The 21,176-nt window shown below is 47.7% G+C and overlaps 6 non-coding genes across 6 annotated transcripts; all 6 read left to right on the top strand.

Annotated features, from left to right (window-relative positions):
* The first annotated feature begins 565 nt into the window (after nucleotides 1–565).
* Nucleotides 566–639, top strand: trnan-guu (transfer RNA asparagine (anticodon GUU)). Its single transcript has one exon. It is a non-coding gene; the product is annotated as a tRNA-Asn (tRNA).
* Nucleotides 640–2,872: 2,233 nt separating this feature from the next.
* Nucleotides 2,873–2,946, top strand: trnan-guu (transfer RNA asparagine (anticodon GUU)). The gene has a single exon. It is a non-coding gene; the product is annotated as a tRNA-Asn (tRNA).
* Nucleotides 2,947–5,174: 2,228 nt separating this feature from the next.
* Nucleotides 5,175–5,248, top strand: trnan-guu (transfer RNA asparagine (anticodon GUU)). The gene has a single exon. It is a non-coding gene; the product is annotated as a tRNA-Asn (tRNA).
* Nucleotides 5,249–7,477: 2,229 nt separating this feature from the next.
* trnan-guu (transfer RNA asparagine (anticodon GUU)) lies at nucleotides 7,478–7,551 on the top strand. Its single transcript has one exon. It is a non-coding gene; the product is annotated as a tRNA-Asn (tRNA).
* Nucleotides 7,552–9,778: 2,227 nt separating this feature from the next.
* Nucleotides 9,779–9,852, top strand: trnan-guu (transfer RNA asparagine (anticodon GUU)). The gene has a single exon. It is a non-coding gene; the product is annotated as a tRNA-Asn (tRNA).
* Nucleotides 9,853–12,081: 2,229 nt separating this feature from the next.
* Nucleotides 12,082–12,155, top strand: trnan-guu (transfer RNA asparagine (anticodon GUU)). Its single transcript has one exon. It is a non-coding gene; the product is annotated as a tRNA-Asn (tRNA).
* Nucleotides 12,156–21,176: the final 9,021 nt, after the last annotated feature.

Here is a 21,176-nt window from a genome sequence, read left to right as displayed (position 1 = left end):
CCAGTTCAAAAGCAAACTGTTAGTGATGGCTCTGTTTCTTGTCACGTATCCAATTTCAGATCGATGTTGTTAATGACCCTTTTATTCCTTCAGATCCACGTTTCGCTCACAGGGCTAGAACAGAACTGTCACCAAATACATTTACCAATCTACATTCATCCTACCGATTGTCCAGAGACAGTCCAGACATCGACCCCTTGTTGTAGAGGCCGGGAGGTTGACTCTGATGTCCTCGGGGTATGAACTGATCTGAGACATTGAAAGAATCGTCGTTCCTGCACATCAGGAATTCAAACCCCTTCTCTCCTCCGAGCCAATGAGAGAACTCGGGAACAGGCAAAACACTGAAAGGCTGGAAGGGCGACGGCCCCGGAGCACAAAGCTAGTTCCTCGTGACATGGATGTGTCTGCAGACTGTCCCCGGTGTCTCCACAATGAATGTCCCAGGCTTTATTATGTAAAAGTAAAACTGATAGACGACAATTGTAATTCTCGGTGGGGCCGGCTGAATTATGAACTCACTAACAGCCTCCCCTAAGCGATGGTGCGGCCCACACTCGCACCTGCCTCTGTGGCGCAATTGGTTAGCGCGTTCGGCTGTTAACCGAAAGGTTGGTGGTTCGAGCCCACCCAGGGGCGGTGTGTTTGCTGCCCGTTCTTGGCTTTGAAACCGTCCGCTTTTAATGGGGTCAGGAAAATGTTCCCCAAACAGAAATCTTTTCCCCAAAGGGGTTTCTGGATTGAATTAATGTCTGACGTGAGGGAATGCGGATGCTGAGAAGCCGAGACAAAAAAGAAACTCGACAGTCCCTGTCGGAGAAAACTGAATTCTGAAACGCTGTCTCTGATTCTCATTCCACCGATGTTGCCTGACCTTCTCAGTTCCTCCTGCAGTCTCGTGTTTTGTTTTTGACTGAAAGTTCATTTCATCTTTTGCGATGAAACACCTAGACTCGCCGTGTGCAGATATTTAACCCTTTCGAATCACTGTGAAATGATTGGATTCAAACAAACTCTGCGATAATTCACTCTTTCTCTGCTCCACAGGCAGACAGACCTGGGAAGTGAAGCTGTCAGTGTGGTTCTGTATTCGTGGGCGGAGTGGTTAATGCGATGGACTTGAAATCCATTGCGCTTTCCCCACGCAGGTGTGAACCCCGCCGACTACAAAATGAGAAATGTCGCCGAAAAGAAAGGGAGCTTGCTCCCCGGCTTCTTCTTTAAGATTCAAATCAGTGGAGGGGGAAAAATATTTCACTCACATTGGGAGTGGTGGGAAACTGTAACCCACTGCCTGTTCGAGTGGAACAAGCAGATACACGCAGAGCTTCTTTTGAGGCTATGAGCCAAGTGTTTGGAAATGAGACTAGAACAGTGAGGGGCTGGAAATCGTGATCGAAATGAAGCAGGCACCTGAGGACAAGGGTGTTTCCTTTGCCAGTGAAAGATACTGCTTCACAAAGTTGTGACTGTGGAAGGGAAGCAGTGACGCTGATTATCTTTGGTTGTTGACCTTGTGACTGTTCCCATTGCTGCGCATGTCCGTGTTAACGTCAGAACTCTGCAGCATGGTGGCGTAAGATACGCAAAGGGCCGGGGCGCAATGGATGACGCATCTGAGTCCACCTAACTGTTTGAAATGCAGCTCACAGCTTCTTCACACACCCCAATTAATCTTTCTCATTGTCCTGAAGCCGGCAAACGGTTTGAATTCCCGATCTGCGGGAATGAGAATCTTCTCATTGTCTCGCGTCAATAAATATCTCTGAGAACATCGGAGTCAAGTCACAGCGTTGTCAGATGAGAGGAAGCTGAAATAACCCCACACGCTGCTGACGGGCACGTTTTACTTTTCCCAACCCACCGCCCCAACCACTGCGGCTCCTGGGAGTGGAAAGGAAACAATCACCAAAACCCAGTCTTGGCTTTGTGAGTCTTCAGAAAATAAGCAAACGTTCATCCCTTCGGATTTTCTATCCTGGGCTGACAGGGATGGGTTTTGTCACTCTTTTGTAGGACATTACAAGTGGAAGTTTTGCAGAAAAGTACCACAATGCAATCTGATTAATCAGGACCTGGATGTTTTCGGTCTTTGAATGTAAGTATTGTGCTCCAGAACATTGGTGTTCACAGTTTATAATACTTATCTTCCCAGTCCCCTGTATCACTTGTCGAAAATGTTTAATTTGCGTCTTGTAATCCTTTCACTGTCTGCTAAAGAGGCAAGTGTTTGCGTGTTTTACCTAAGTTATGTTGACCTTGCATACCTCGAGCCTCAAGCTAATTTCACGAGAAACCTTCTCCAGTTCAAAAGCAAACTGTTAGTGATGGCTCTGTTTCTTGTCACGTATCCAATTTCAGATCGATGTTGTTAATGACCCTTTTATTCCTTCAGATCCACGTTTCGCTAGATCCACAGGGCTAGAACAGAACTGTCACCAAATACATTTACCAATCTACATTCATCCTAACGATTGTCCAGAGACAGTCCAGACAACGTCCTCTTGTTGTAGAGGCCGGGAGATTGACTCTGATGTTCTCGGGGTATGAACTGATCTGAGACATTGAAAGAATTGTCGTTCCTGCACATCAGGAATTCAAACCCCTTCTCTCCTCCGAGCCAATGAGAGAACTCGGGAACAGGCAAAACACTGAAAGGCTGGAAGGGCGACGGCCCCGGAGCACAAAGCTAGTTCCTCGTGACATGGATGTGTCTGCAGACTGTCCCCGGTGTCTCCACAATGAATGTCCCAGGCTTTATTATGTAAAAGTAAAACTGATAGACGACAATTGTAATTCTCGGTGGGGCCGGCTGAATTATGAACTCACTAACAGCCTCCCCTAAGCGATGGTGCAGCCCACACTCGCACCTGCCTCTGTGGCGCAATTGGTTAGCGCGTTCGGCTGTTAACCGAAAGGTTGGTGGTTCGAGCCCACCCAGGGGCGGTGTGTTTGCTGCCCGTTCTTGGCTTTGAAACCGTCCGCTTTTAATGGGGTCAGGAAAATGTTCCCCAAACAGAAATCCTTTCCCCAAAGGGGTTTCTGGATTGAATTAATGTCTGACGTGAGGGAATGCGGATGCTGAGAAGCCGAGACAAAAAAGAAACTCGACAGTCCCTGTCGGAGAAAACGGAATTCTGAAACGCTGTCTCTGATTCTCATTCCACCGATGTTGCCTGACCTTCTCAGTTCCTCCTGCAGTCTCGTGTTTTGTTTTTGACTGAAAGTTCATTTCATCTTTTGCGATGAAACACCTAGACTCGCCGTGTGCAGATATTTAACCCTTTCGAATCACTGTGAAATGATTGGATTCAAACAAACTCTGCGATAATTCACTCTTTCTCTGCTCCACAGGCAGACAGACCTGGGAAGTGAAGCTGTCAGTGTGGTTCTGTATTCGTGGGCGGAGTGGTTAATGCGATGGACTTGAAATCCATTGCGCTTTCCCCACGCAGGTGTGGACCCCGCCGACTACAAAATGAGAAATGTCGCCGAAAAGAAAGGGAGCTTGCTTCCCGGCTTCTTCTTTAAGATTCAAATCAGTGGAGGGGGAAAAATATTTCACTCACATTGGGAGTGGTGGGAAACTGTAACCCACTGCCTGTTCGAGTGGAACAAGCAGATACACGCAGAGCTTCTTTTGAGGCTATGAGCCAAGTGTTTGGAAATGAGACTAGAACAGTGAGGGGCTGGAAATCGTGATCGAAATGAAGCAGGCACCTGAGGACAAGGGTGTTTCCTTTGCCAGTGAAAGATACTGCTTCACAAAGTTGTGACTGTGGAAGGGAAGCAGTGACACTGATTATCTTTGGTTGTTGACCTTGTGACTGTTCCCATTGCTGCGCATGTCCGTGTTAACGTCAGAACTCTGCAGCATGGTGGCGTAAGATACGCAAAGGGCCGGGGCGCAATGGATGACGCATCTGAGTCCACCTAACTGTTTGAAATGCAGCTCACAGCTTCTTCACACACCCCAATTAATCTTTCTCATTGTCCTGAAGCCGGCAAACGGTTTGAATTCCCGATCTGCGGGAATGAGAATCTTCTCATTGTCTCGCGTCAATAAATATCTCTGAGAACATCGGAGTCAAGTCACAGCGTTGTCAGATGAGAGGAAGCTGAAATAACCCCACACGCTGCTGACGGGCACGTTTTACTTTTCCCAACCCACCGCCCCAACCACTGCGGCTCCTGGGAGTGGAAAGGAAACAATCACCAAAACCCAGTCTTGGCTTTGTGAGTCTTCAGAAAATAAGCAAACGTTCATCCCTTCGGATTTTCTATCCTGGGCTGACAGGGATGGGTTTTGTCACTCTTTTGTAGGACATTACAAGTGGAAGTTTTGCAGAAAAGTACCACAATGCAATCTGATTAATCAGGACCTGGATGTTTTCGGTCTTTGAATGTAAGTATTGTGCTCCAGAACATTGGTGTTCACAGTTTATAATACTTATCTTCCCAGTCCCCTGTATCACTTGTCGAAAATGTTTAATTTGCGTCTTGTAATCCTTTCACTGTCTGCTAAAGAGGCAAGTGTTTGCGTGTTTTACCTAAGTTATGTTGACCTTGCATACCTCGAGCCTCAAGCTAATTTCACGAGAAACCTTCTCCAGTTCAAAAGCAAACTGTTAGTGATGGCTCTGTTTCTTGTCACGTATCCAATTTCAGATCGATGTTGTTAATGACCCTTTTATTCCTTCAGATCCACGTTTCGCTCACAGGGCTAGAACAGAACTGTCACCAAATACATTTACCAATCTACATTCATCCTAACGATTGTCCAGAGACAGTCCAGACAACGTCCTCTTGTTGTAGAGGCCGGGAGATTGACTCTGATGTTCTCGGGGTATGAACTGATCTGAGACATTGAAAGAATTGTCGTTCCTGCACATCAGGAATTCAAACCCCTTCTCTCCTCCGAGCCAATGAGAGAACTCGGGAACAGGCAAAACACTGAAAGGCTGGAAGGGCGACGGCCCCGGAGCACAAAGCTAGTTCCTCGTGACATGGATGTGTCTGCAGACTGTCCCCGGTGTCTCCACAATGAATGTCCCAGGCTTTATTATGTAAAAGTAAAACTGATAGACGACAATTGTAATTCTCGGTGGGGCCGGCTGAATTATGAACTCACTAACAGCCTCCCCTAAGCGATGGTGCAGCCCACACTCGCACGTGCCTCTGTGGCGCAATTGTTTAGTGCGTTCGGCTGTTAACCGAAAGGTTGGTGGTTCGAGCCCACCCAGGGGCGGTGTGTTTGCTGCCCGTTCTTGGCTTTGAAACCGTCCGCTTTTAATGGGGTCAGGAAAATGTTCCCCAAACAGAAATCCTTTCCCCAAAGGGGTTTCTGGATTGAATTAATGTCTGACGTGAGGGAATGCGGATGCTGAGAAGCCGAGACAAAAAGAGAAACTCGACAGTCCCTGTCGGAGAAAACGGAATTCTGAAACGCTGTCTCTGATTCTCATTCCACCGATGTTGCCTGACCTTCTCAGTTCCTCCTGCAGTCTCGTGTTTTGTTTTTGACTGAAAGTTCATTTCATCTTTTGCGATGAAACACCTAGACTCGCCGTGTGCAGATATTTAACCCTTTCGAATCACTGTGAAATGATTGGATTCAAACAAACTCTGCGATAATTCACTCTTTCTCTGCTCCACAGGCAGACAGACCTGGGAAGTGAAGCTGTCAGTGTGGTTCTGTATTCGTGGGCGGAGTGGTTAATGCGATGGACTTGAAATCCATTGCGCTTTCCCCACGCAGGTGTGAACCCCGCCGACTACAAAATGTGAAATGTCGCCGAAAAGAAAGGGAGCTTGCTCCCCGGCTTCTTCTTTAAGATTCAAATCAGTGGAGGGGGAAAAATATTTCACTCACATTGGGAGTGGTGGGAAACTGTAACCCACTGCCTGTTCGAGTGGAACAAGCAGATACACGCAGAGCTTCTTTTGAGGCTATGAGCCAAGTGTTTGGAAATGAGACTAGAACAGTGAGGGGCTGGAAATCGTGATCGAAATGAAGCAGGCACCTGAGGACAAGGGTGTTTCCTTTGCCAGTGAAAGATACTGCTTCACAAAGTTGTGACTGTGGAAGGGAAGCAGTGACACTGATTATCTTTGGTTGTTGACCTTGTGACTGTTCCCATTGCTGCGCATGTCCGTGTTAACGTCAGAACTCTGCAGCATGGTGGCGTAAGATACGCAAAGGGCCGGGGCGCAATGGATGACGCATCTGAGTCCACCTAACTGTTTGAAATGCAGCTCACAGCTTCTTCACACACCCCAATTAATCTTTCTCATTGTCCTGAAGCCGGCAAACGGTTTGAATTCCCGATCTGCGGGAATGAGAATCTTCTCATTGTCTCGCGTCAATAAATATCTCTGAGAACATCGGAGTCAAGTCACAGCGTTGTCAGATGAGAGGAAGCTGAAATAACCCCACACGCTGCTGACGGGCACGTTTTACTTTTCCCAACCCACCGCCCCAACCACTGCGGCTCCTGGGAGTGGAAAGGAAACAATCACCAAAACCCAGTCTTGGCTTTGTGAGTCTTCAGAAAATAAGCAAACGTTCATCCCTTCGGATTTTCTATCCTGGGCTGACAGGGATGGGTTTTGTCACTCTTTTGTAGGACATTACAAGTGGAAGTTTTGCAGAAAAGTACCACAATGCAATCTGATTAATCAGGACCTGGATGTTTTCGGTCTTTGAATGTAAGTATTGTGCTCCAGAACATTGGTGTTCACAGTTTATAATACTTATCTTCCCAGTCCCCTGTATCACTTGTCGAAAATGTTTAATTTGCGTCTTGTAATCCTTTCACTGTCTGCTAAAGAGGCAAGTGTTTGCGTGTTTTACCTAAGTTATGTTGACCTTGCATACCTCGAGCCTCAAGCTAATTTCACGAGAAACCTTCTCCAGTTCAAAAGCAAACTGTTAGTGATGGCTCTGTTTCTTGTCACGTATCCAATTTCAGATCGATGTTGTTAATGACCCTTTTATTCCTTCAGATCCACGTTTCGCTCACAGGGCTAGAACAGAACTGTCACCAAATACATTTACCAATCTACATTCATCCTAACGATTGTCCAGAGACAGTCCAGACAACGTCCTCTTGTTGTAGAGGCCGGGAGATTGACTCTGATGTTCTCGGGGTATGAACTGATCTGAGACATTGAAAGAATTGTCGTTCCTGCACATCAGGAATTCAAACCCCTTCTCTCCTCCGAGCCAATGAGAGAACTCGGGAACAGGCAAAACACTGAAAGGCTGGAAGGGCGACGGCCCCGGAGCACAAAGCTAGTTCCTCGTGACATGGATGTGTCTGCAGACTGTCCCCGGTGTCTCCACAATGAATGTCCCAGGCTTTATTATGTAAAAGTAAAACTGATGGACGACAATTGTAATTCTCGGTGGGGCCGGCTGAATTATGAACTCACTAACAGCCTCCCCTAAGCGATGGTGCAGCCCACACTCGCACGTGCCTCTGTGGCGCAATTGGTTAGCGCGTTCGGCTGTTAACCGAAAGGTTGGTGGTTCGAGCCCACCCAGGGGCGGTGTGTTTGCTGCCCGTTCTTGGCTTTGAAACCGTCCGCTTTTAATGGGGTCAGGAAAATGTTCCCCAAACAGAAATCCTTTCCCCAACGGGGTTTCTGGATTGAATTAATGTCTGACGTGAGGGAATGCGGATGCTGAGAAGCCGAGACAAAAAGAGAAACTCGACAGTCCCTGTCGGAGAAAACGGAATTCTGAAACGCTGTCTCTGATTCTCATTCCACCGATGTTGCCTGACCTTCTCAGTTCCTCCTGCAGTCTCGTGTTTTGTTTTTGACTGAAAGTTCATTTCATCTTTTGCGATGAAACACCTAGACTCGCCGTGTGCAGATATTTAACCCTTTCGAATCACTGTGAAATGATTGGATTCAAACAAACTCTGCGATAATTCACTCTTTCTCTGCTCCACAGGCAGACAGACCTGGGAAGTGAAGCTGTCAGTGTGGTTCTGTATTCGTGGGCGGAGTGGTTAATGCGATGGACTTGAAATCCATTGCGCTTTCCCCACGCAGGTGTGACCCCGCCGACTACAAAATGAGAAATGTCGCCGAAAAGAAAGGGAGCTTGCTCCCCGGCTTCTTCTTTAAGATTCAAATCAGTGGAGGGGGAAAAATATTTCACTCACATTGGGAGTGGTGGGAAACTGTAACCCACTGCCTGTTCGAGTGGAACAAGCAGATACACGCAGAGCTTCTTTTGAGGCTATGAGCCAAGTGTTTGGAAATGAGACTAGAACAGTGAGGGGCTGGAAATCGTGATCGAAATGAAGCAGGCACCTGAGGACAAGGGTGTTTCCTTTGCCAGTGAAAGATACTGCTTCACAAAGTTGTGACTGTGGAAGGGAAGCAGTGACACTGATTATCTTTGGTTGTTGACCTTGTGACTGTTCCCATTGCTGCGCATGTCCGTGTTAACGTCAGAACTCTGCAGCATGGTGGCGTAAGATACGCAAAGGGCCGGGGCGCAATGGATGACGCATCTGAGTCCACCTAACTGTTTGAAATGCAGCTCACAGCTTCTTCACACACCCCAATTAATCTTTCTCATTGTCCTGAAGCCGGCAAACGGTTTGAATTCCCGATCTGCGGGAATGAGAATCTTCTCATTGTCTCGCGTCAATAAATATCTCTGAGAACATCGGAGTCAAGTCACAGCGTTGTCAGATGAGAGGAAGCTGAAATAACCCCACACGCTGCTGACGGGCACGTTTTACTTTTCCCAACCCACCGCCCCAACCACTGCGGCTCCTGGGAGTGGAAAGGAAACAATCACCAAAACCCAGTCTTGGCTTTGTGAGTCTTCAGAAAATAAGCAAACGTTCATCCCTTCGGATTTTCTATCCTGGGCTGACAGGGATGGGTTTTGTCACTCTTTTGTAGGACATTACAAGTGGAAGTTTTGCAGAAAAGTACCACAATGCAATCTGATTAATCAGGACCTGGATGTTTTCGGTCTTTGAATGTAAGTATTGTGCTCCAGAACATTGGTGTTCACAGTTTATAATACTTATCTTCCCAGTCCCCTGTATCACTTGTCGAAAATGTTTAATTTGCGTCTTGTAATCCTTTCACTGTCTGCTAAAGAGGCAAGTGTTTGCGTGTTTTACCTAAGTTATGTTGACCTTGCATACCTCGAGCCTCAAGCTAATTTCACGAGAAACCTTCTCCAGTTCAAAAGCAAACTGTTAGTGATGGCTCTGTTTCTTGTCACGTATCCAATTTCAGATCGATGTTGTTAATGACCCTTTTATTCCTTCAGATCCACGTTCGCTCACAGGGCTAGAACAGAACTGTCACCAAATACATTTACCAATCTACATTCATCCTAACGATTGTCCAGAGACAGTCCAGACAACGTCCTCTTGTTGTAGAGGCCGGGAGATTGACTCTGATGTTCTCGGGGTATGAACTGATCTGAGACATTGAAAGAATTGTCGTTCCTGCACATCAGGAATTCAAACCCCTTCTCTCCTCCGAGCCAATGAGAGAACTCGGGAACAGGCAAAACACTGAAAGGCTGGAAGGGCGACGGCCCCGGAGCACAAAGCTAGTTCCTCGTGACATGGATGTGTCTGCAGACTGTCCCCGGTGTCTCCACAATGAATGTCCCAGGCTTTATTATGTAAAAGTAAAACTGATGGACGACAATTGTAATTCTCGGTGGGGCCGGCTGAATTATGAACTCACTAACAGCCTCCCCTAAGCGATGGTGCAGCCCACACTCGCACGTGCCTCTGTGGCGCAATTGGTTAGCGCGTTCGGCTGTTAACCGAAAGGTTGGTGGTTCGAGCCCACCCAGGGGCGGTGTGTTTGCTGCCCGTTCTTGGCTTTGAAACCGTCCGCTTTTAATGGGGTCAGGAAAATGTTCCCCAAACAGAAATCCTTTCCCCAAAGGGGTTTCTGGATTGAATTAATGTCTGACGTGAGGGAATGCGGATGCTGAGAAGCCGAGACAAAAAGAGAAACTCGACAGTCCCTGTCGGAGAAAACGGAATTCTGAAACGCTGTCTCTGATTCTCATTCCACCGATGTTGCCTGACCTTCTCAGTTCCTCCTGCAGTCTCGTGTTTTGTTTTTGACTGAAAGTTCATTTCATCTTTTGCGATGAAACACCTAGACTCGCCGTGTGCAGATATTTAACCCTTTCGAATCACTGTGAAATGATTGGATTCAAACAAACTCTGCGATAATTCACTCTTTCTCTGCTCCACAGGCAGACAGACCTGGGAAGTGAAGCTGTCAGTGTGGTTCTGTATTCGTGGGCGGAGTGGTTAATGCGATGGACTTGAAATCCATTGCGCTTTCCCCACGCAGGTGTGAACCCCGCCGACTACAAAATGTGAAATGTCGTCGAAAAGAAAGGGAGCTTGCTTCCCGGCTTCTTCTTTAAGATTCAAATCAGTGGAGGGGGAAAAATATTTCACTCACATTGGGAGTGGTGGGAAACTGTAACCCACTGCCTGTTCGGGTGGAACAAGCAGATACACGCAGAGCTTCTTTTGAGGCTATGAGCCAAGTGTTTGGAAATGAGACTAGAACAGTGAGGGGCTGGAAATCGTGATCGAAATGAAGCAGGCACCTGAGGACAAGGGTGTTTCCTTTGCCAGTGAAAGATACTGCTTCACAAAGTTGTGACTGTGGAAGGGAAGCAGTGACGCTGATTATCTTTGGTTGTTGACCTTGTGACTGTTCCCATTGCTGCGCATGTCCGTGTTAACGTCAGAACTCTGCAGCATGGTGGCGTAAGATACGCAAAGGGCCGGGGCGCAATGGATGACGCATCTGAGTCCACCTAACTGTTTGAAATGCAGCTCACAGCTTCTTCACACACCCCAATTAATCTTTCTCATTGTCCTGAAGCCGGCAAACGGTTTGAATTCCCGATCTGCGGGAATGAGAATCTTCTCATTGTCTCGCGTCAATAAATATCTCTGAGAACATCGGAGTCAAGTCACAGCGTTGTCAGATGAGAGGAAGCTGAAATAACCCCACACGCTGCTGACGGGCACGTTTTACTTTTCCCAACCCACCGCCCCAACCACTGCGGCTCCTGGGAGTGGAAAGGAAACAATCACCAAAACCCAGTCTTGGCTTTGTGAGTCTTCAGAAAATAAGCAAACGTTCATCCCTTCGGATTTTCTATCCTGGGCTGACAGGGATGGGTTTTGTCACTCTTTTGTAGGACATTACAAGTGGAAGTTTTGCAGAAAAGTACCACAATGCAATCTGATTAATCAGGACCTGGATGTTTTCGGTCTTTGAATGTAAGTATTGTGCTCCAGAACATTGGTGTTCACAGTTTATAATACTTATCTTCCCAGTCCCCTGTATCACTTGTCGAAAATGTTTAATTTGCGTCTTGTAATCCTTTCACTGTCTGCTAAAGAGGCAAGTGTTTGCGTGTTTTACCTAAGTTATGTTGACCTTGCATACCTCGAGCCTCAAGCTAATTTCACGAGAAACCTTCTCCAGTTCAAAAGCAAACTGTTAGTGATGGCTCTGTTTCTTGTCACGTATCCAATTTCAGATCGATGTTGTTAATGACCCTTTTATTCCTTCAGATCCACGTTCCGCTCACAGGGCTAGAACAGAACTGTCACCAAATACATTTACCAATCTACATTCATCCTAACGATTGTCCAGAGACAGTCCAGACAACGTCCTCTTGTTGTAGAGGCCGGGAGATTGACTCTGATGTTCTCGGGGTATGAACTGATCTGAGACATTGAAAGAATTGTCGTTCCTGCACATCAGGAATTCAAACCCCTTCTCTCCTCCGAGCCAATGAGAGAACTCGGGAACAGGCAAAACACTGAAAGGCTGGAAGGGCGACGGCCCCGGAGCACAAAGCTAGATCCTCGTGACATGGATGTGTCTGCAGACTGTCCCCGGTGTCTCCACAATGAATGTCCCAGGCTTTATTATGTAAAAGTAAAACTGATAGACGACAATTGTAATTCTCGGCGGGGCCGGCTGAATTATGAACTCACTAACAGCCTCCCCTAAGCGATGGTGCAGCCCACACTCGCACTTGCCTCTGTGGCGCAATTGTTTAGTGCGTTCGGCTGTTAACCGAAAGGTTGGTGGTTCGAGCCCACCCAGGGGCGGTGTGCTTGCTGCCCGTTCTTGGCTTTGAGACCGTCCACTTTTAATGGGCTCAGGAAAATGTTCCCCAAACAGAAATCCTTTCCCCAAAGGGGTTTCTGGATTGAATTAATGTCTGTCGTGAGGGAATGCGGATGCTGAGAAGCCGAGACAAAAAGAGAAACTCGACAGTACCTGTCGGAGAAAACGGAATTCTGAAACGTTGTCTCTGATTCTCATTCCACCGATGTTGCCTGACCTTCACAGTTCCTCCTGCAGTCTCGTGTTTTGTTTTTGACTGAAAGTTCATTTCATCTTTTGCGATGAAACACCCAGACTCGCCGTGTGCAGATATTTAACCCTTTCGAATCACTGTGAAATGATTGGATTCAAACAAACTCTGCGATAATTCACTCTTTCTCTGCTCCACAGGCAGACAGACCTGGGAAGTGAAGCTGTCAGTGTGGTTCTGTATTCGTGGGCCGAGTGGTTAATGCGATGGACTTGAAATCCATTGCGCTTTCCCCACGCAGGTGTGAACCCCGCCGACTACAAAATGTGAAATGTCGTCGAAAAGAAAGGGAGCTTGCTTCCCGGCTTCTTCTTTAAGATTCAAATCACTGGAGGGGGGAAAATATTTCACTCACATTGGGAGTGGTGGGAAACTGTAACCCACTGCCTGTTCGGGTGGAACAAGCAGATACACGCAGAGCTTCTTTTGAGGCTATGAGCCAAGTGTTTGGAAATGAGACTAGAACAGTGAGGGGCTGGAAATCGTGATCGAAATGAAGCAGGCACCTGAGGACAAGGGTGTTTCCTTTGCCAGTGAAAGATACTGCTTCACAAAGTTGTGACTGTGGAAGGGAAGCAGTGACGCTGATTATCTTTGGTTGTTGACCTTGTGACTGTTCCCATTGCTGCGCATGTCCGTGTTAACGTCAGAACTCTGCAGCATGGTGGCGTAAGATACGCAAAGGGCCGGGGCGCAATGGATGACGCATCTGAGTCCACCTAACTGTTTGAAATGCAGCTCACAGCTTCTTCACACACCCCAATTAATCTTTCTCATTGTCCTGAAGCCGGCAAACGGTTTGAATTCCCGATCTGCGGGAATGAGAATCTTCTCATTGTCTCGCGTCAATAAATATCTCTGAGAACATCGGAGTCAAGTCACAGCGTTGTCAGATGAGAGGAAGCTGAAATAACCCCACACGCTGCTGACGGGCACGTTTTACTTTTCCCAACCCACCGCCCCAACCACTGCGGCTCCTGGGAGTGGAAAGGAAACAATCACCAAAACCCAGTCTTGGCTTTGTGAGTCTTCAGAAAATAAGCAAACGTTCATCCCTTCGGATTTTCTATCCTGGGCTGACAGGGATGGGTTTTGTCACTCTTTTGTAGGACATTACAAGTGGAAGTTTTGCAGAAAAGTACCACAATGCAATCTGATTAATCAGGACCTGGATGTTTTCGGTCTTTGAATGTAAGTATTGTGCTCCAGAACATTGGTGTTCACAGTTTATAATACTTATCTTCCCAGTCCCCTGTATCACTTGTCGAAAATGTTTAATTTGCGTCTTGTAATCCTTTCACTGTCTGCTAAAGAGGCAAGTGTTTGCGTGTTTTACCTAAGTTATGTTGACCTTGCATACCTCGAGCCTCAAGCTAATTTCACGAGAAACCTTCTCCAGTTCAAAAGCAAACTGTTAGTGATGGCTCTGTTTCTTGTCAGATGTGCAGATTTACGCTGGGAAGGCGAGAGAATGAAACGAATAGAGACACACGTTGACTTAAGTGTAGAACCAGCAGAGCGAAGGTGGGCCGCATGGCCTCCGTCTGCGCTGCGACACATGCTGTGATTCAGTGTGAAATCACAGTTCGACCAACAGAATGTGGGAATTTAGTAAAAACGTTTCTATTTACACAGCCTCCATACGTCTGCGAAACAGCATTTTACACGACAGCAGCGGAGGTCTTTGACATCAGTCTCGAACGTGCATGCCGCGTGCCAGATGAAAACCTGAAGTGCTCTGTGGGCAGCGGTCACACAAGCAGAGTGGCGCAGCGGGAGCGTGGTCGTTGGATCGAAACCGTCCTCTACTATTGTTCAATGCTACCTCGAGCTGCTTTCCTTTGGATCGGCGCTCTCTTCTGAATGGCATGTAGCATATCCGTGCACTCGCCAACTCCACTCCATTCAAGGGGCATGGTTTTAGAAGTCTCAGTGGCATTCTGTTCTTCAGCAGTTTTCTCTGAACTGAATCGCAAAACCAGTTCTCTGCGATGCCAATCAGCTGGTCAAGTTGAAACAAATGCCTTGCGTTTTCGTCCATTCCCTGCAGTGATTCGCCACCCTGGTTCAGACGTGAATGACAAGCATGTCAAATACCTCATCACGACTCAGACACAGTTCCCCAACGATTCGGACGGATCCCACCGATTGTGAGTAACCTCAGAGAGAGAGAGACAGGCAGTCGCCGTGGACTCGATGGGCTGAACGGCTTGTGTCTACTCGAGAATGGTGCTACGTGTTTATGCCGTCCCACTGCCTGTCTCTGGGACAGAGAGGCTGAGGGAGCAAAACTGGTTCATTTTTAACTGTCCCTTCCGTGTTGGACTGCCTGCAGTCCCTCAGCTCAGGGCCGTGGGGAGGACTCTCAGTGAGTGAAGGTTTCACTCGGATTCTCTTCATCTGCGACACTTGGGGCTCAGATGTTAACTGCTGCGCGGTAGCAACAAAGAAAGCGATGCCCACTTTGCAATAGACTTTCCGTAAGATTGCTGCGTGAAGACGATTTCTGAACACCAACAAGGATGCACAACAATGTGAATTTACCTGGGCGAAGAGTCCTCGGTGTCCATTTCTTTCTGTCCTGCCAGCACAGCATCTTTCTATCTCTCCGATAACAGACCTTTGGAGAAAGTTCACAATCAAAGTTGTTCATGTTCCCCGCGTTAGTATAACTGACACCTCTCACCCCAAGGGTTTCAGGGAGAGAGGGAGAAAGAGAGAGAGAGAGAGCAGAAGAGCGAATGGACTCTACCCTCCACCAACCCTAAATCCGCCCCCCCCCCTCCTCCCAGAACAACGTGCAAGTAGAAATAAACTGGTTTAATTATCTACCAGTGGAGATAGTCCAGTTCCTGGGGATGAGACAAACATCAGCGCCTCGGGGACAGAATGGCAAGCAGATTTTCTGGAAACGCTTTGCTGCTTGCAATTCTTGGAGCAATGTGGAATGTACTTCACACTGAGCAAGTTTCAGCTGGCTCAGAGTCTCCAATGTACATTGCTGTGTTTGCCGCCAGCACAGGGAGAGAACAATAGGAAGGACGTAGGAGTGAATAACGATCCGCGTGAGAGGGCGAATAACTGTTCATGGAGACTGTTAGTGGCTAACAATACGTAGTGTGTCATAGCAGACGAGGTGATAACAAGGAGTCGTTTGTGTGGTAGGGGTCAAGGACATGGGGGAGTTCAAGCCCTAAAGTTCTGGAACTCGATATTGAAGACCGGAGGGCTGGAAGGTCTCCAAGTGGAAAATGAGGTGTTGTTCTTTCATCTGGAGCTAGAACACTGCTGCAAGCCTGAGACAGAGATGTTGGCCAGGGAACAGGGTGATGTGTTAAAGTGGCAGACAACCGCCAGGTCAGGGCCTTTTTCCTCCGGGCAGAACCGGGATGTTCTGCGAAGCAGTCACCTAGTTTATGCTTCATGCTACATTGGGGAAACGACACTGCGAGCAGTGAATGCAGTGGACTAGGTTGTGGCAAAAGTGCTGCTTCACCTGGCAGGTATGTTTGAGCCCTTGGATATTCTGGAGGGGGCAGGTAAATGGGCAGGTGTTACACATTCGGCGGTTGCAGGCGAAAGTGACTTGGCACAATGGGAGGTGGGTGTGGGGTGTTGCGATTGAAGGAAGAGTGGACCCGAAGTGTAACCCCTGGCACAACGGGTGTGTGTTGGGACCATAACCCATTCTCTCCTATTCACTCAATGTCGTCTTTAGCAGCTTTCCCGTATAAAAGCGCTCTGTTCTGCACCTCGCCTTCTCATCTGCTTCCGAAAAAAGCTTGGGGCATAAATATTTCACAGTGATATACTGATCCAATGTGCACAGTCGAGTTGATACACTTGTGGAGATCTGCGTGGTCTTCTCCTGTTCTCTGTATCCTATGGTGAGGAGGGTAATGCTTGTCACTGGCCGCTCGGGTGTCAGAGACGAGTTTTAACCTTCCCTTCCGTGTTGGATTGCCTGCAGGCCCTCAGCTCAGGGTCGTGGGGATGACTCTCAGTGAGTGAAGGTTTCACTCGGATTCTCTTCATCTGGGACACTTGGGGCTCTCAAAAAGCACCTTGATGAAACGAGGTTGGGCTGTCTGGAGTACGAACGAGGCTGAAAACACGGAAGTGAAATGGTTGGAGATAGTGTTGAACAGGTTGACGTGAGCTGTGCGGTGTTTGAGGAATGTCAGCAATGAAGGTAGTTTGCAAAATTGGGTCAGCTTTCCTCAGAGAACCGAAGTTTTCCAAGTCATGTGGGACCGAGAAAAAGGAAGATAAAATGACATTATAAAGGACGTTTTCGTGCAGAGAGTGGTTCGGGTCAGATTTCCACTGTTGCGCTGGCTCCCTTGTGGAGCTCTGAGTTGTTTCGTGCTCTTCTGTCGGTGTGTTCTGACCTCATGTGAAACCTCTTCTCTCAGGATGGTAATGAACTGGTGAAGTTGAAACACATGACTTGCTGTTTTTGTCCATTTCCTGCGGTAAAGTAACAGACGCCCGTGTAACAAAATACTTTCTGCAGGATTGCTGTGTCAAGGCAAATTCTGAACACCAAACAGGCTGCGCAAGAAGGCACTCGTATCAATTTACCTGAGGGAAGACTCTCCGGTGTCCATTTCTGTCTGTCCCGATAGCACATCACCTTTCCATTTCTCCCATAACAGACCTTTGGAACAAGTTCAAAGTTGTCATTTGATGCATTCGTGTCAATGACGTCTCCTACCCCATGTGATAGTGAGAGGGAGCAGAAGAGCGAATGGGCTCTGCCTTCCACCAGCACAGCTTGCAAGTAGAAACAAAATGGATCAATTATCCGCTAGTGGAGAGAGCCCGGTCCCTGGGGACGGGACAAACAGCAGTGTCCTGGGAACAGGGAGACAGATTGAAAAGCAGATGTTCTTGAAACTCGTTGCTGCTTGAAATTCTGGGAGCAATGTACAATGTATTTCATACTGAGCAAGTCTCAGCTGCTTCTGGAGCTGGCTGCGCCCATGGCATGTAGCTCGTTGGTCTCAGGGTATGAACAGGTTGACGTGAATGGTGCCGTGCCTGAGGAGTGTCAACAATGAAGGTAGATTGGAAAGTTGGGACAGATCTCCTTGGACCTGTGGTTCTGTGGAGGAGGATCATAAGACACAGAATATAGAATAAAAGATTATAGTGTTATGCAACATAAATGATATATTGAAGAAACCTAGATTGCTGTTGAGTCTTTCATCTTTTAAAACGGGTTGTAGATTTCGATTCATTCATCTGTAAACCCCAGAACTTTTTAAAAGTCACATTCTCCAGGTAACCTAAGGTTCAATAAAAGGTGGTGACACCTCAGGTCAGACAATGCATGAAAGCTGTGAGGGTAGGGTCTGTCTGCATTCTTATCTTGAGTGAGACTGGTTCTATTTCCAAATATGTAATCCTGCAAACGCAGATTCACCCCAAAGACTTCTATATGTGAGTGCATGCATGAGAGAGAGTGGGTGAGTTTGCGTGTGCATGCTGGATATGATGTGTGTGTGTGTGTGTGTGTGTGTGTGTGTGTGTGTGTGTGTGTGATGGAATATAAGCATGTGAGATGGTGTGTGCGTGAGTTTGAGTGTGGGGATGTATTACTGTGTATCTGAGAGAGAGCAGGTCTATCAGAGAGGGTCTGCATGAGCGTGTGAGTATGTAAGAGAGTGTGCTTGTGTGTGTGAGTGTATTGTGTAGGTGGGTCTCCTGTAGTGTGACATGAACCCAGGGTCTCGGCTGAGGCCATCCTCATGTGTTCTAAACTTGGCTATCAGCCTCTGCTCGGCCACTAGATCAAAGAGGGCTGAGGCACGAGAAAGGATGGGCGGGGGCACTGGTGGTGGTGGAGAAGGGAGAGAAATGGAGAGGGGCAGAGGTTGGGGAGTAGAGAATGACCGGGGTTCAGAGGGTTGGGGAGAGAATCGGGGTGCAGTGTGAAACGGGGAGAAAGGGCAGGGGGCAGTGGTTGGGGAGAAAATGGACAAGGGGCAGAATGTGAAGCGAGAGACAGCACAAATCCCACCTTTCCCAGGACTGGTGTCAGTGTCCCACGAACTGGAACCCACTCGTCCCATAGCAGATTTAAGGCAATCCTTTTTCAATATAAGCATGGCTAAGGCATATCATCCCTGCAGGCCATCACATCGACCTTCCCAACAGCATCCCACCCAGACCCACTCGATTAAGCCAGTTCCCCATGGCTATTTTCTGATGAAGTTTTTGCCCAAAACATCGAATATCCTGCTCCTCAGATGCTGCCTGACCTGCTGTGCTTTTCCAGCACACAGTCTCGACCCTAATCTCCAGCATCTGCAGTCCTCACCTTCGCACTGTAAGGGATGTATGTTATATTCTTAGTCTTTTAAATCTTTTAAAATCTTTTCCCCTCACCCTAAACCTATACCCTGTAGTTTTGGAATACCTCTACCCTGGGGAAAGGACAGAAACATTGAGCAGCCAGACAAAATGCAAAAGGAATAACATGTCAAGGCACAGGGGAAAAACATTTCGACAAAAAATTGCTTTGGTATTTTTCTCTCGTATTCGCAGTTGGACACTTAAAATTTGTCATGATGTGGAGGTGCCCGTGATGGACTGGGGTGTACCAAGTTAAAAATCACACAACAGCAGGTTACAGTCCAATCGGCTTGTTTGGAAGCACTAGCTTTCGGAGCGCCGCTCCTTCATCAGGCGGTGGTGGAGTATAAGATCATAAATTCTGTGTCTTACGATCTTACACTCCACAATCACCCGGTGAAGGAGCAGCGCTCTGAAAGCTAGTGCTTCCAAATCAGTCTGTTGGACTCTAACCAGGTGTTTTGTGATTTTTAACTTTAAAATCTGTAACAACTTCCTGCATACTGAGCATGCTCCGCGGTGTCAGCAAAGCACTGCGCACATTCCTTGGTGCCCGCAGAAACTGTGCGTCAGCTCCTTTCCATTCACCAATGAAGAACCTTGGAGGACCGGAAAGAGACTGGTCCTCCTGCCAATCAGAGCCGGCCATTGTCGAAATGTGGCGATTGGACCGTGAGCTCTGAAGCTGCTGCTGCTCCTTCCTCTGTGAACTTTACCCCAGACTGTAACTTCCTTCCTCTGTCTAACTTTTGTAAGTACAACAGTCTGTTTATGACCAATTTTTCCATTTTTTGTTTCATTCTGGGGTTCAATTGTTTACATGCAGCAACTGAAAGGAAAGAGTGAATTGAGGCGTGGGGGAGGGGACAGACTCTGGAAAAGTTGATCCAGGTCTGTGTCTCAATTTGCAAACACATGGCAAATGAATTGACACAATCTAAAGCTTTTGATATTAAAAAACGCAGAGAAGAGGCGCATTGTTTAAATGGTGATTTGTTGAGATGTGGCGAAAGTGAGATGATGGAGATCAGAGTTGAAAAGTGTGGCGCTGGAAAAGCACAGGAGGTCAGTCAGCAACTGAGGAGGAGGAGAGTCAATGTTTTGGGCACGAGCCCTTCATCAGGAATGATGTGTGGATGGACAGAGGGGCCTCAGCGTCCTTCTACACCAGTCACTGTCTGTTGTCAGACAGGAGCAGCAAGCAATCAGCAAGGCCAGTGATATATTAGCAAGAGAAGTTGGGTTCACAAGTGGCGATGTCTTCCTGCAGTTAGATCAGTCATTGAATGTATTCAACGCTGAGTTCATTTGACTTTGAAGAACAAAGTGGATGGGTATTGGGGAAGGTGAGAAACTGGTTTTAAGACCAGTATAGAACAGTTACAGGGTCATACAGGACAGAAACAGACCATTAAGTCCAACTAGTCCATGCTGACTGTGTTCTGAAACTAAACTAGTCCCACCTGCCAGTGTTTGGTCCAGACTCTCTGAACCTTTCCTATTACAATTGCAACATTTAAGAGGCATTTGGATGGGTATATGAATAGGAAGGGTTTGGAGGGATATTGGCCGGGTGCTGGCAGGTGGGACTAGATTGGGTTGGGATATCTGGTCAGCAGGCACGGGTTGGACCGAAGGGTCTGTTTCCATACTGTACATCTCTATGACTCTATGTACTTATCCAAATGTCTTTTAAACACTGTAACTGTACCTGCATCCACCACCTCCTCTGGACATTGATACCACATGAGAACTATTCTCTGTCTTAAAATAAAAAGGTGCCCCTCATGTCTTTTTAAAACGCCATCCCATACTCCTAATTTCTTCGTCTCCGCCGCATCTGCTCCCAGGAGGACCAGTTCCAATACAGTAAAACCCAAATGGCCACCTTCTTCAAAGACCGCAATTTCCCCCCAGACGTGATCGATGATGCCCTCCACTGCATCTCCTCCACTTCCCGCTCCTCCGCCCTTGAGCCCCGCCCCTCCTATCGCCACCAGGGCAGAACCCCACTGGTCCTCACCTACCACCCCACCAACCTACACCCGGACTAACCAACCCAACCACCCGTGGCTCAACACTTCCACTCCTCCTCCCACTCCACCAAGGACATGCAGGTCCTGGGGCTCCATCGTCAGACCATAGCAACACGACGGCTGGAAGAAGAGCACCTCATCTTTCGCCTAGGAACCCTCCAACCACAACGGATGAACCTAGATTTCTCCAGTTTCCTCATTTCCCCTCCCCTCACCTTGTCTCAGTCAAATCCCTCAAATTCGGCACCGCCTTCCTAACCTGCAATCTTCTTCCTGACATCTCCGTCCCCACCCCCTCTCCGGCCTATCACCCTCACCTTGACCTCCTTCCACCTATCGCATTTCCAATGCCCCTC

This window comes from Hemiscyllium ocellatum, unplaced genomic scaffold (assembly GCF_020745735.1).
Source record: "Hemiscyllium ocellatum isolate sHemOce1 unplaced genomic scaffold, sHemOce1.pat.X.cur. scaffold_2128_pat_ctg1, whole genome shotgun sequence".
Classification (NCBI taxonomy): domain Eukaryota; kingdom Metazoa; phylum Chordata; class Chondrichthyes; order Orectolobiformes; family Hemiscylliidae; genus Hemiscyllium; species Hemiscyllium ocellatum.
This window is presented reverse-complemented; position numbering and strand designations above follow the sequence as displayed.